Source organism: Cnephaeus nilssonii (genome assembly GCF_951640355.1).
Source record: "Cnephaeus nilssonii genome assembly, chromosome: 1".
Taxonomy (NCBI): Eukaryota; Metazoa; Chordata; class Mammalia; order Chiroptera; family Vespertilionidae; genus Cnephaeus; species Cnephaeus nilssonii.
The window spans coordinates 111069163-111083024 of NC_137072.1; positions in this window are offsets into that span (position 1 = coordinate 111069163).

A 13862-nucleotide genomic window follows, 5' to 3' on the forward strand; every position below is an offset into this window, starting at 1 on the left:
CAACCCCTTTCCCATGACCTATGAGACTCTCATAGGTCTGACATTTCTTTGTAGGTCTGCTCCCCTTGCTCCTGTCCCCCACTTCTGTAACATGGCCACCATGGGAGAAACTGGAGTGGCGCGAGGTTGATGAGGAAGTCACTGGCTCTGAGCACGCTGACAGGGGTTAATGGCCAAGCAGGTGCCTGGCGGTCAGGCACAGCCCTGGTGTCTAGGAAGAAGCATATTGGCAGCCTGCCAAGGCTCATCCATCCCCCCATTCGGGGCTGCCATTTATTCTCAGTGTTTCTGAGCTATCGATCTGAAGGCCACGAGGTTTCTGCAAACAGCATGTGCTGGCATTTCTCAGCTCATTTTCTGAAACTGATTGGACAGGCATGTGCCCTGACCACAGGATGTACAGGGGATTATGCAGGGAAATAGCTGGTCAGATTTTGGGTTTAAGATGATCCCTTGAACTGGGGATCTCTGAGAGTGGAAATAAGGAGACCAGTCAGAAAATCTTTATGTCCCAATTGGTCTGGACAGGAGTGCCAAGAGTGGAGAGGGAGAAACACAGATCCATTGGGATATATTGGGGCCGGTGGGGGGTGGGGGGAGTATAAGAGCCAAAACTTGGTGATGTGTGCAATTTAGGAAGGGTGGGGGGATAGAAAAGGGACATCATGGCAGATCCTTTGTTTTGTGGATGGAGCCACTGCCTAAAGGGCTAGCGGCATATTTACTGAGAGGCAAGGCGGTGGGGAAGGGTAAGTAAGGACTTTGGAACCGTTTATAGGATGCGGTAGGAGGGTGGTGGGAGTGAGGGGGGTTGGGGTGGGGGAGAAGGGAGACATTACGTGGAGATGTCTGAGACTCCAAGCGAAGGCGCCAGTTATGCTGTTTATGAGCCCAGAGCTCCTAGTCTGAGCTGGAGCTAGAACTCTGCAGTCATGAGCATAGGGCCTGAATTTAAATTCCCAGGAAGGAATGTTGAGAGAACACAAGAACCAGGGGAAGAGCTGGCCCACCTGGCACCATCTTTCTGTGCCTCGTCTTACATACCTCTAAGATGAGGATTAAAAAGTGTCTGTCAGGTTAATGGTATGGAAACACAGCTTTGACTGTTAGTGTTATGACAGGTTAGCAGAAGGGGGTTAGCCATGAAGATACAGAACAGAGGGTGAGGCGCGAGGGAATGTGAAGCAGATAGTGCCTTTTAGGGAATGTGTGCATGCCTCTGCATGCTCACATATGTGTATATATGTATGCATGTGTACATGTGTGTGCATGCATGTGTGTGTGTGCAGATGTGGTGGGATTAGAAAGAACACAAACACTCAGACAAGACAAAAGTCCATCTTTGTCCTTAAGAAAATCCTCTTAGGAGAGCAGACTCAGTGCTTCTCTATTTATAATCTGATTCCATGCTCAGAGGACCTTTTAGGGTATTGTTTGGTGATAAGAACAACAACAAAACAGAACACCAAGATGACATGCCCAATTCTTTTAGCCAGTCCAGGTGCCCATGCGTGTCCCAGTCCATACGTCCTGCACGTTCTAGTGTGATTTATTATAGCCCAGGATGGGCAGGCTGTAGAGTATGACTCAGGGCTTCCTCTCATAGTTCTGATCATAATGGGGAGCTGAGTGAAAGTGGGAGGAATTCTGGAAATACCATTTTAAAGAGTTGATTTAATCAAGGGGAAGAAGTTGTATCCCATATCTCATTCTATCCACTAATAAAATGTGGCTGGGTTCTTAGATCATTTTGGGAGCAGAGTGTTTTGAAACCTTCCTGATAAGGATCTGTGACCTTTGAGGAACACACTGAGATTTGCAGAGCACATTCGTCTCAGTTTAGCTCCTTCTCCCGTCAGAACTTAAGAGCCTGTGTGAGGAGGATAGAGCAGCAGCAAGAGCCTGGCTTCTGGGACAAGTGGGCCTGACCCCAGCCTCAGGCTCGGTATCAGTTTGCCAGGGCTGCCGTAACAAATGACCACAAATCAGGTGGTTTAGCACAACAGATATTTAATGCCTCACTGTTCAGAAGGCCAGAAGCCTGGAACCGAGGGGTCAGTAGGATTGACTCCTTTGGAGGGCTCCGAGGGAGAGTCAGTTCAGTACTCTAGTGGGTTTCTGGTGGTTGCCCGCAGTCCTTGGTATTCTTAGCTTGTAGGTGTATCCCTCCAATCTCCGCCTCTATCACTACATGGTTTTCTCTGGGTATCCCCTGGGTCTTCACGTGACCTTTTAAAAGAATAGCAGTCATTGGATTTAGGGCTCACCCGGATCCAGTATGAGCTCATCTCAATTACTTCTGCAAAGATCCTATTTCCAAATAAGGTAACATTCTGAGGTTCTGGGTGGACATGAAATTTTAGGGGGCATTATTCCATCCATACAATCTCTTACCAACTGTGGAAGGTTCTCAGAGGGTAAGTGCTTTCCTTTGTAATATATAAGTCTTACACTGCTGGGAGTGGATAACTGAAGTAAAATAGGAGCCACACCTAGCACTGTGCCTAGTGTAAAGACCGTAAGAGCTGTGTGACTAAGTCATGTCTGGGTCTGTGGGAGACCATAGGCCTTTCTGAGCCTGTTCCCTATTTTCCTGTTTTCATTCAAAGCTCCTTGAAGAAAGCAACAGCATTTGTCTTCATTTTATTCCCACTGCTGTATCTCCAGAGCTTTCTACAATACCTGGTCAATAGCAAATGTTTACTAAATTGTCTCGACATGACCTTTAAGTGAGAATAATATCTCTCACAGATGTGTAGATGGGATATAGAGGGATGAAATGAGGTGAAATCTCTTTTATAGCACAAAGTGCACATAGACATTCAGAGAGATGCCAGTGAGGACTATTCATCAGTGAAAACTCAGGAAAGGTCAGGTGAGGTGGATGCTGAGCTCAGTTTGATGCCTGGGTAGGATTAGGATGATGAGAAGGAAAGGGAAAGCCAGCCTGACACGCTGCGAGGACACTCTGCACTTGGGTTACAGGCAGATCCTCATAACCAGTTCTGCAGCAGGTACCTTGTGCATGGTCAGGGAATACCAAAGTGAGCTGTCCTGTTCCCTTTAGCTCTTCAGTTCAGTAGAGAAAACAGGCTAATATGATGTTATAGGGCGCTGTGGGGACATTTTCCCGGGGTAAATAATTTCTATAAATAGTTTAGACATACACAAAAGTATAAACTATTAATAATAATGACCATCTTATACCCAGGAATGAAGCATTGTGAATACAACGGAACCTCCCCGTGTTCTCTTCTCGATTGACACCTCTCTCCATGACAGGTGGGAATGTTGTTCATGAAATAGAAGGTAAAGTAGGTGGAAATGACTGGCCCAGAGTGCCACATGGCACAAGAATTCATCTCAGGATTCTCTACCTTCTGTAATGGGAATAGTCAAGTATAGACTTGTGTTGTCTGATGGTGTTCGTTGCTTTCCAAGCGAAGGAAATGAGCTATGATTCTAAAGGCCCGAGGTCTGAGAATAGCATATTCTCACTCCCCTGGACACCATTTCTAAGGCAGTCATCATCCCAGTTAATAATAAGTCACAGAATGTGGAGTGAGACTTTTCCTGACCCTTGAAATTGAAGAACAGTCTCCAAGCAAACGCGAATAGAGGTACTGAAGTGAAGGGATTTTTCAGGTGTGATTAAGGTCTCAGATCAGTTTGCCTTAAGATGGGGAGCTTATATGGGGCTTGACATAGTCACCTGAGACCTATACATCTGGGTCTAGAGGTCAGAGAGAGAGGGAGTCAGAGCTTCACAGTGTGAGGAAGGTTGGGCACACGAGGAGCTCTCTGTTGATGACTCAAAGATGGAGGGGACCACATGGCAAGGCCACCTCCCTAAAAGATGCGAGGGAATCTGGTCCGTAACCAATGAGAATTGGGAGAGTTCAGTAACACAGCCACAAGGAACTGAATTTTTCCAAGGACCTGACTTTTCTTGAATTAGATTTCCCCCAGAGCCTCCAAATTAGAACTCAGCCTGGTCAACACCTTGATTGCAGTCTTGTGGTACCTGGAGAACTTTAGGCCTGCAGAATTGTTAGCTAATAAATGGGTATTGTTTTGGACTGGAATATGCTGGTAATTTTTTTGGCAACAAAGAGAATTAATAAATGCCATAAGGAATGTGTACTCTGTAGTTAGTGGTGCCTGCCTCTCATGGCAAGCTGTCTCAGTTCAGGAGGCTTGTGCATTCTTGATGATAGTGTAATGTGCTTGCCATCCCTGATCTTGGCCCCAGCTCTCTCCAATCCTCAGAGAAGGGGGAAGGACATCACAGTGGTTCCTGAGTTCTGCCTGAAGGAACATTGGAGATTAAGGAGGGGGCAAGAGCAAGCAGAAGGCCCAAATGGCAACAAAGTGATGGGACACCATATCATGGAAAGGGATTGAAGAGCTGGACCATTAGCAGAGGCTGAAGAGAGACACTGTCTCTAAGGGGGTTCTTGATGGATAAAGATGTGAACTATGGGACTAAACCACACTCATCGTCAGTACAGCTGTAAATAGAAGAGGCAGACAGTGGTCTGTTTTTTATGAGCACTATGCCCTGACAATGCTATCCACTGCTGAACTGGGAAATGACAGGGTTTGTGTTTCAAGTTTCACAGGGGACCCATCTCACCATTTTTTTTGGTCTTTTGTGGCAGATGATATTTTCCAAAATGGCTGCTCCGGTGTCTCCCCAACCCCTCCATGCTCGTCTGCATTATAGTCTTGCCTCTATCTTGGGAAGTGGTGAAGTCTGTTTCCTCTCCCTTTGAATCTAGGCTGGCCTCACTGACCTGCTTGACCAAGAGAATATGGCAGAAGTGAAGTTCTGGGGCTTCCAAGACTAGGTCATAAGAAGCCTTGAGGTTTTGCCCACACCCATGGAAATGCTCTTTTTGGGGGCATTACTTCTGGGAACCTACATGCCATACTGTGATAAGCTCATACCACATGGAAAGACCACATGCAGACTCTCAGGTTAGCATGTTCAACTGAGCTGCCAGAGGAGAGCCTGCACAAAATAACCCCATGTGAGGATCCATCTGGGATGCCCAGCCTTCAGGTGAGTGCAGCTCCGGACACCCCACTCAAGAACTGCCCAGCTGAGCCCAGGGAAACTAGAGAACTATGAGAGATAATAATAAATAGTTTTTAGCCAAATTTGGGGGTTTGTTACACAGTAAAGAGATAGGTGGAACAGTCCCTTTTCTCTTTACCTTGTGCCTTCTAACTCTTCAAGGGAACTCACACTTGAAGAAGTTAGTCAACTTATCCAAGATCACATGACATGGTTGTGGAGCTGGGATTGGAATGTGGGTGTATGTGGCTCCATTGAACAAACATTTCTAAGGAGGTGTCTCAGTCAGCTCTAGCTGCTATAACAAAATACCATAGACCATGTAGCTTAAACAACAGATACATATTTTCTCACACTTCTAGAGGTTTGGAAGTCCAGGATCAAGATGCTGGCCTGTCAGGTTCTTTGTGAGAATTCTCTTGCAGACGGCTGCCTTCTTGCTTTATTCTCAACTGACTGAGAGAGGGAAAGCAAGCTCTCTGATCTCTCCTTACAAGGGCCCCAATCCCATCATGACCTCACCCTCATGACCTCATGTAAAACTACCTCTCAGAGGCCTCACATTCTAATACTACCACATTGAGGTCTAGGGCTTCAACAAATGAATTTTGGAAAAACACAAATATCAAGTCTATAACAGGAGGGTCTTCCAGGGTCAGAAACATGTCACCAAATACCATGATCAAAAGTGATCAAAAGCTCTGTGACTCCTGAGCTAGTAGCCTTGGAAATGAAAATAAATTAAAATTCTGAATGATGGGAAGGTGAGCCAGCCTCTGTGGGGCTGCAGTTTTCATGTCATCTTGTTGCTAGAGCTGCCCTTGAACATCAGGACTCCTTGTTCATCAAGCCCTGATCAGCCATTCAGGCCTAAATGGCACACTCTGAGCCAAGGACACCTCCATCACCCTGGTAACGACTCAGGCTTCACCATGGGGGCCACATTCCAGAGGCCAGGGGACAGGCGGAGGTGGAGAGATGACGTACAAAGTGACACTTCTCAGAAAGAAACCCAGAAGCAATGCACAAAAGCCACGTTTGCCTGGGTCTAATATTTGCCATTCCAGAATAGCCCATCTGCAAACAGCAGGGTGGAGCCGTGGTCATGGACACAGCCTGGGCTGAGTGCTGCCACTAGCTCTCAGTGGCTTATCCACGAAAACTGCTTGTTCTACTGACAGCACATGAATTCTCTGTCCAGCTTCTCGCTTCTCCCTTCTCCCTTCCTTCTTCTCCCGCTCTCCTCACACATGACACAAAAAGCCTTGTGATTAAGAAAGGAATTTAGGGGGTAAAGAGTTAACAAAAGATTCACATAGAAAAATCAATCTCATCTGAAGCCACAGCCACATATTTTAAGAATATTGAATTAGCAGAGATAATGCATCAAAATTTTTTCTGTTGTTTTTAGGATGATTCAAGATTGCATTTGAGTCTGATTGGATGGAATTCGTTCCTTGCCACAAATTAGTGTCACATTAATACTCAGGGAGGGGACATTCCACCTGGGCCAGGTGAACCAATAAAAGCCTCAAACTGGCTTTGATGCTCGCTGGTAATAGCAGACAGGTATGATGAGGAGGCAGGTCTGAGGCACTAAGAGGCAAATTGCTCCAGGAGCTGCTTTCCCTGGTTTCCCATTACCATTGGCAAACCTGCTGTTTCCCAGGGACTTTGCCTGTCTGGATTCCCATGCCTCAGAGCTGCCTATTTCATACCAAAGTCACTAAAGAACCAAAGAAGCCCAGGCCATAGAAGGTGCTGGTTTGATTCTGGAGGTTGACCAGAAAGCCAGTGAAACCTTCAGTCCAGCATAAAAATAACCCATCCATAAACTCAAGAGGGGCTCCCAGTGGTGGAGTCCCTTCCTCCCCTTATTTCTTTCTCAAAATACTAATTTCTACCTAGAGCAGAGATAGGCAACTTTTTTCTATAAAAGCCGAATAGTAAATATTTTATGATATGTGGGACATAAGGTCTCTGTTATAATTTCTTTTTTATTGATTTTAAATAGAGGAAGGGAGACAAGGGGAGAGAAAGACAGAGATAGCTATTGGCTGAGTCTGGCACTCATCCTGACCAGGAATTGAACTCGTAACCTTTTGGTGTACAGGATGATGCTCCAACCAATTGAGCCACACCAGACAGGGCTCTGTTGCAATTTCTTAACTCTACCATTAAAACATAAAAAAACCCCAACACATTGATGATAAACAAATGAGTGGGCATAAATGATTGTGTTCCAATAAAACTGTATTTACCAAAACAGGTGGTGAATGGGTGGAGTTTGGCCCATGGGTCGTGGTTTCCTGACCTCTGATAAAGTATAATGTTTGTTTTCTAAAATGTAGCTTAGGTGAGGTTGCTTTTAGCCCTGCATTCTGTTCATTGATTGTCTAAAAAGGGCTGGAGTCTAACATGCAATTTACCTGGTCTCCCCGCAGCAAGCATCAGAATCTTGAGTCCAATAAGTAAAGCCCATGCAATAAAGATATTGGTAATAATATCTAGAGGGGTTCTTGAACTGCGACTTTATAAAAAGGATAGAATTAGCTGATACAGATTATCTCATATTCTAGAATAATTACTCCAAGAATACTTGTTCACAAAAAAACACAAAACATATTCTGTTGTTAGTCTCCTAAAAATAAATAATACACAAAAACTTAATGATGTTAAAATGGCCATGAATAAAATTTAACATCTATTAATAATAAAAATGCTTAATGGGCAAGGACTTGAAGTCTGCATCATTAGCAAGACAAAGTATGCTCTAAAACTGCTAATGTCCTGCTTAATGATGAAAAGCCAGAAGTTTCTGCACTGAAATTGGAAAGAAAACCAAGCTGCCAGCATCACACCTATGATTTAATTGTATTCTATGTGTCCTAGATAGCCTTAGGCTTAAACAGAAGTAAGTGTTGTAAGTATAAAAAGGGATACTCTTATGTGAGGATGATTTGGTTTAGTACTTATAAAAGTCCAAATGAATCAACCAAAATACTACTAGAATTAATAACAGTTTATGAGTAAAGAAGCCTGAGAGAAGATAAACATGTAAAAATCAGTGACATTCCTCTAAGCCAGCAACTCTTAGTGAGAAAACATAAGGAAAATATAAACCAAAAGCAGAACGACAGTTAATTATAAAATATCAAGCAATAATTTTGACCGAGAGAAGTATGCATGTTTATATATCTTTACTAAAATATCCATATGATTTAGATAAAAATCTCCCTGGTGCCCATCCAGGAGCTGAGAAGGCATTGGGGTTAAGCACTAATCCAGTAGGAACATCTAGAAGTCTTTCTTCCTCTTGGGTGTGATATCAGCAGAAGACAGAACCTGGGCTGTCAATCAGAGATAGCCAGTGGTCCCACCAGTAGTAAAAGAAGAGCATTCCAGTGATGTTAACACACAAGACGGTGTTGAATAATAAAAAATTTGCCTGGCCCAGCCAGTTTGGCTCAGTAGATAGAGCATTAGCCTGTGGGCCTAAGGGTCCTGGGTTGGATTCTGGTCAAGGGCACATGCCTGGGTTGCAGGCTCAATCCCCAGTGGGGGGTGTGCAGGAGGCAGCCAATCAGTGATTCTCTCTCATCATTGATGCTTCTATCTCTCACTTGTCTTTCCTCTCTGAAATCAATAAAAATATTTTTTAAAAATTGTCTGGTGCTTGCCTAGGGTTTCTGGCACTGAGCCTCTAAAGCCCTGGTAATTTCCTGAGTGATAAAAATGTCTTTGTTATTTATGAGTCTTTCGGACCACACCTGAGTTTATGCTAATGAAGTGACTCATGGTTGGCCCTGAGATAATTTCAGGATGGGGACAGGTCACCAGAAAGACCCACCACATAATTCGAGGGCTGAGAGGATGAGGCAGCCTGTTCCTGAGGAGGGAAGGGAGCTGGAGATCAAATTCAATCATGTGGCCAATAATTTGATCAATCACGCCTACAGAATGAGGCCCCACTGTGGAAGCTGGACACAGAACTTACAGGAGCTCCCTGGTTGGCCAGCACCTGGTTGGCTGGGGGAGGGTCCTGCCCTGGGTCCCTGGGGAAGGGGTATGGGAGCTCTGCATTTGGGACTCTCCCAGCACTTGCCCTATTTGTCTTTTCATTCGGCTGTTCCTGAATTGCATCCGTGATACTGTAATTATAAATATAATGCCTTACTGAGTTCTGTGAGTTACTCCAGCAAATTGCCAAATTAGCGGGATTCATGGAAACCCCCGAATTGTACTAGCCTGTTGGTCAGCAGTGTGGGTGGCTTGGGGCTTCACGCATGGATGGTGTTTGAAGTGAGGGTAGTCTTGGTGGCACTGTGCCCTTTAACTTGTGGGGGTGCACTAATTCTGCGTGCCCAGTGCCATTATGGATCACTGTATGCCAGTAGGTGTCAGAATAGACGAAAAGCACGTTTCCCCTGAGCAAATAATCATGTGTATATGCCTGTGAAATGGCGTGACAGTGCAATGTCTCCTAGCCTTGATTAACAGTTCACACTCTCTTATCTGAAATCCTACATACCTTGATGTGGGTTACGGGCATGAGAAGAGATAAACCAAAGAGGTTGTATACTTATTAGAGGCCCAGTGCACAAAATCACGCAAGACCCAGATCCGCTGTGCTGGCGGAACCCCAGACCTGCCCTGCGTGAGCCGCAGGCCCCGCCTCTGCTGAGCCAGCCCCACCAGCCCTGCAGGAGCCCTGCCAGCCTGGCCTGAGAGAGGTGCTCCATGCACCTCCTGGTGACCGGTTGTTTGGTCATTCCGCCGTAATGGTGTCATGACCACAGGCCTTTTGTGATATAGATATGCATTAGCCCATGGACACAGGCAATAGGGAGTGAAGACATGGAGGGGTGGATAGGGGCTGGGAAGAGGTGGGTAAATGGAAGATATCTGTAACACTATCAACAATAAAAATATACTAAAAAAATAAATAAAATCCTTAGGGCCTGAGTTTTGTCTTGTTTCAGAATTTAGACTTGTTAGGGAGGTGTAAGACTCCTGGAACACTATGGGCAGCAGTTCACAACCAATCACTAATCTTCTACAGAGAAACATATCAACATCAATGCTGAGGTCAACAGGGACTCTAAGGAACCCCACTTCTGTTCAAGTGAGGCGTTGCCACATTTGCGTTAAGTGAAGCAGGGGTTTAAGACTTTCTAGATTTTGGAATTGTGGGTGAGGAGCCAAGGACCTCGATGCTGGAAGCAGATCTGACACCATTCCTCACTCATCATGAAAGAATGTGCTTTTGTTGGCGGACAGACATACAAAGGAAGTGAAGAAGAAATGAAGTATGAAATATGTCAGGGCCAGAAGCTGATCTCTGCAAAATTCTTTCAATCTTAGCATGTAAAATCACCAACAGTACTCATCAATGCCTAGTCAAAGTTGGAGCTTTTCTGCCAGGAATATGTCTGATATGTTACATAGACAGTTATTCAATTACACTCTTCATGGGGATCACACACAATAGCACGTGTCAGGACCACTGTAAGAATATCTCTGGTAGGAGAATTACCAAATGCCACCCCAACCCCAATTTTATTTATGAAATAGAAAACCATCCTATACCCATCGTGCTGGTCAATGTGTGAATGATGGGTACTCTCATAATTTCTGTAGGAAGCTGTTTGGAAGTTTGTAAAAAGAGCCATAAGCAAATATGTGGACTTCGATGCAATTACTTTACTTTTGACAATATAACCTGAGGAAATAGTTCTAAATATGGAAGATGCTTTATGCAGGCAGGCGTTTATTATTGTAATAATGAAAATGGGAAACAAATTCGATTTGAAGTAAGCAGTGGGAATTTAAGTCAATTATGGCTCAGATGCTCTCCTCTTGTGCAGGTATTTACAAATGATGGTTATGAAGACTAAAGTAACAATGAGAAATGTCTATAATTTAATACAAAAGTGATATGAAATTATTATGTACGGTATAATTACATCTTTGAAAAACAATTACGGTATGTGTGGGAAAATACTGGAAATGCAATGAAATGTGAACAACTGTTGAATTTGAATAGTGGGATTGTCAAGTTTTCAATCTTTTTTAACTTTCTCAGTTTATAGCACATACTACTACTAAAAAAATTGCTTAAAAAATCAGAGCAACTGCCTTCTAAAATGTAAAGGGTGTTGTATTAAGGTTCTCCAGGAAAAAAGAAAATATATATCTATAATAATAAAAGTGTAATATGCTAATTAGACCAGACATCCTTCTGGATGTTCTTCCTTCTGGACAAAGCTGATAAGTTTTGAATTTCATGCATCGGGCTTCTATATTTTATATAAAATATATTTATTATTTCATTTAATCATATCTATTTATCTATTTTTTCACTTAATCATATTTATCAATCATCTATCTATAACCTATCTCTATCTATCTATCTATCTATCTATCTATCTATCTATCTATCTATCTATCTATCCCAGACACAGTTCTAGGCCCTAGAGAAGAAATAGGAAGACAAAATCCACATACCCTCATAGAACTTACATTCTAGAGAGTGAAGCAGATAGTAACTGGAGACAAAAAAGTAAGAAGTAGAACTTTTTCCTAGGCAAGAAAACATTGTAAAGAAAAGTGAAGGTGAGTATGTAGGAGGTGAGTTGCTATTTAACCCTGCCAGAGGAACTCCTCTTCAAGGAGGTAATATCTGAACACAGACCTGAATGAAGTCAGGAAGCGAACGTGACGAGGTGTCTGGCAAATGGGACAGCCATGGGCATCCCGAGGAGGACATACTCGCCAAGGTAGCTGGAGCTGAGGGTGGGCAGGGTGTGATGGGGAATAGGTCACAATGAGTACATCCCATGGCATGGGGAGAGGTGTGGAACTTACTCGAGGCACACGGGGGCCATTGAATCGTCCTTAGCTGGAAAGTGACCTGCTTTATGTTTTAAACGCTGACTGGAAGGTTGACTGTAGAGCAGGTGAGAATGGAAGCAGGGAGAGAAGGCCAGAGGCTGCTTCAGTAAGTCCAAGTGACAGGTGTTCCCCTCTCTGACAAGGGCAGGGTGACATGCATCCCTTAGACCAGTGATGGCGAACCTATGACACGCGTAGCCATTTCTGATGACACGCGGCCACATGCCGAGGATGAAACATTTGCGACTAGAGTCTTGGAGTTAGTTTTTTCCTCAAAGTGACACACTACCCGAGTTATGCTCAGTTTTTTGGCGAAGTTTGACACACCAAGCTCAAAAGGTTGCCCATCACTGCCTTAGACCCGGCTGAGGCTGGGAAATTGATGAAAGTCAATGGAACTGGGCAAGCGGGTGGGCTGACCTGTGAGCCTGGCCTCCGTGCCTTGGCCACAAGGATGATAAAGGGGTTCATCTGTCTAAGGGTGGGGCGGGCCAGCCCAGCTTGTCATGCACCTGCCCCTGGCTGACAGAGGGGAGGTGTGTATATAGTGCAGAGAGAGAGAGGGTCTGTCCCAACAGGTTACCATAGTGGGAAAGTGGGTCTTGCCTCGCACCAACTCTGCATTCAACAGGGAATTCTTTAAACTGGAATTTGTGGAAAGGAGGGGTGAGGAGGGTTGGGTGTGTGTCAGACAAAGATGACAAGTTCACTTTCATATTCAGCAAAATAGACACATCCATGCACCAGGCATTGTTCTGGACAACTTCTTTGAATGCAATGTCCTGAATGAACACCTCCCATTCTTCAGAAATACTTGTTGAAGGCATTCATTTACTCCTCCGCTAAATCTTATGAGCACCATCAGGTATGTTTAAAATATTTGGAAATGACCCTGGGAAGGAGGATGTGAATTCGCTGAGGTCCCCCCACCAGTCAAGCATCATGATTGAGGGACAGGAAGGCTTGAGCCTGAATTGCAAATTGGACAGCTGCCCGATTTGTAACGTCAGGGTCCCTTCTCTGCTTCCCCGTGCCTCAGTATATACATCTGTGAGATGGGATTCATATTAGCACCTCCCTCGTGGAGTTGCTCTGAGGAATACACAAGACTACGAGCAGAGCTGATGTGACCATTATTAGAGCTGAGGCTTATCCCCAGTCTTTCTGGCCCCTAGTCAATGTTCTGTCCTTGGTACTTACCTGACCTCTGACACAATGAGGCCACAACACAAAGGTAAATCGACACAGCTGACTGTTAAAGGAGCCAACTTCTCACAACTCCCTTGCACATGGAGGACTCTCATCACCAGGAGCAGCCAGAGCTGCTCTCTCTTTTCCAAAGGACCTTTGTTTAAGAGAAGCATCCCGGCATGCGGGGAGGCCTTGCCTGGGACGAACACTGCATCGCCCAGCTCCTCCTGGGTCTTCCAAGGCCAGTTTCCCTGATGGTGTCACATGTCACCCCGAAACTGGCCGTTGCTGCCTGGGAACAATGTGCCAGCTCTGGAACAAAGGGCCTGTTTAGGTCCTGCCCCTGGAGAGCTAGATCCAAGGGTCACATTCCGTTTCGGGTTTCTCCCTGTTGCATCTCTGCTCAGCGCCTATTTATAGAGACTCTAGACTAAGCACCTCTCCCACCCCCAGCCCTGCCCCACACACCCCAGCTCCAGCCCTGCCGGGTGAGCATCCTGTCCTCTGAGGAAAGTCTTTGTTTGTGGGGCCGGTTTGGGAAGACGCTCCTTGCAGAACCTTCAGTGTATCTCCGTAGGCTGCTCCCATCAGCGCAGGGAGGGAGGCTGCCAGTCCCAAGCAGGTCCACACCTGCACAGAATCGTTCACCAAAACTTTGGCTGGGATTACAGGCGAGGCCAGGAGTGTGCGCGTCGGT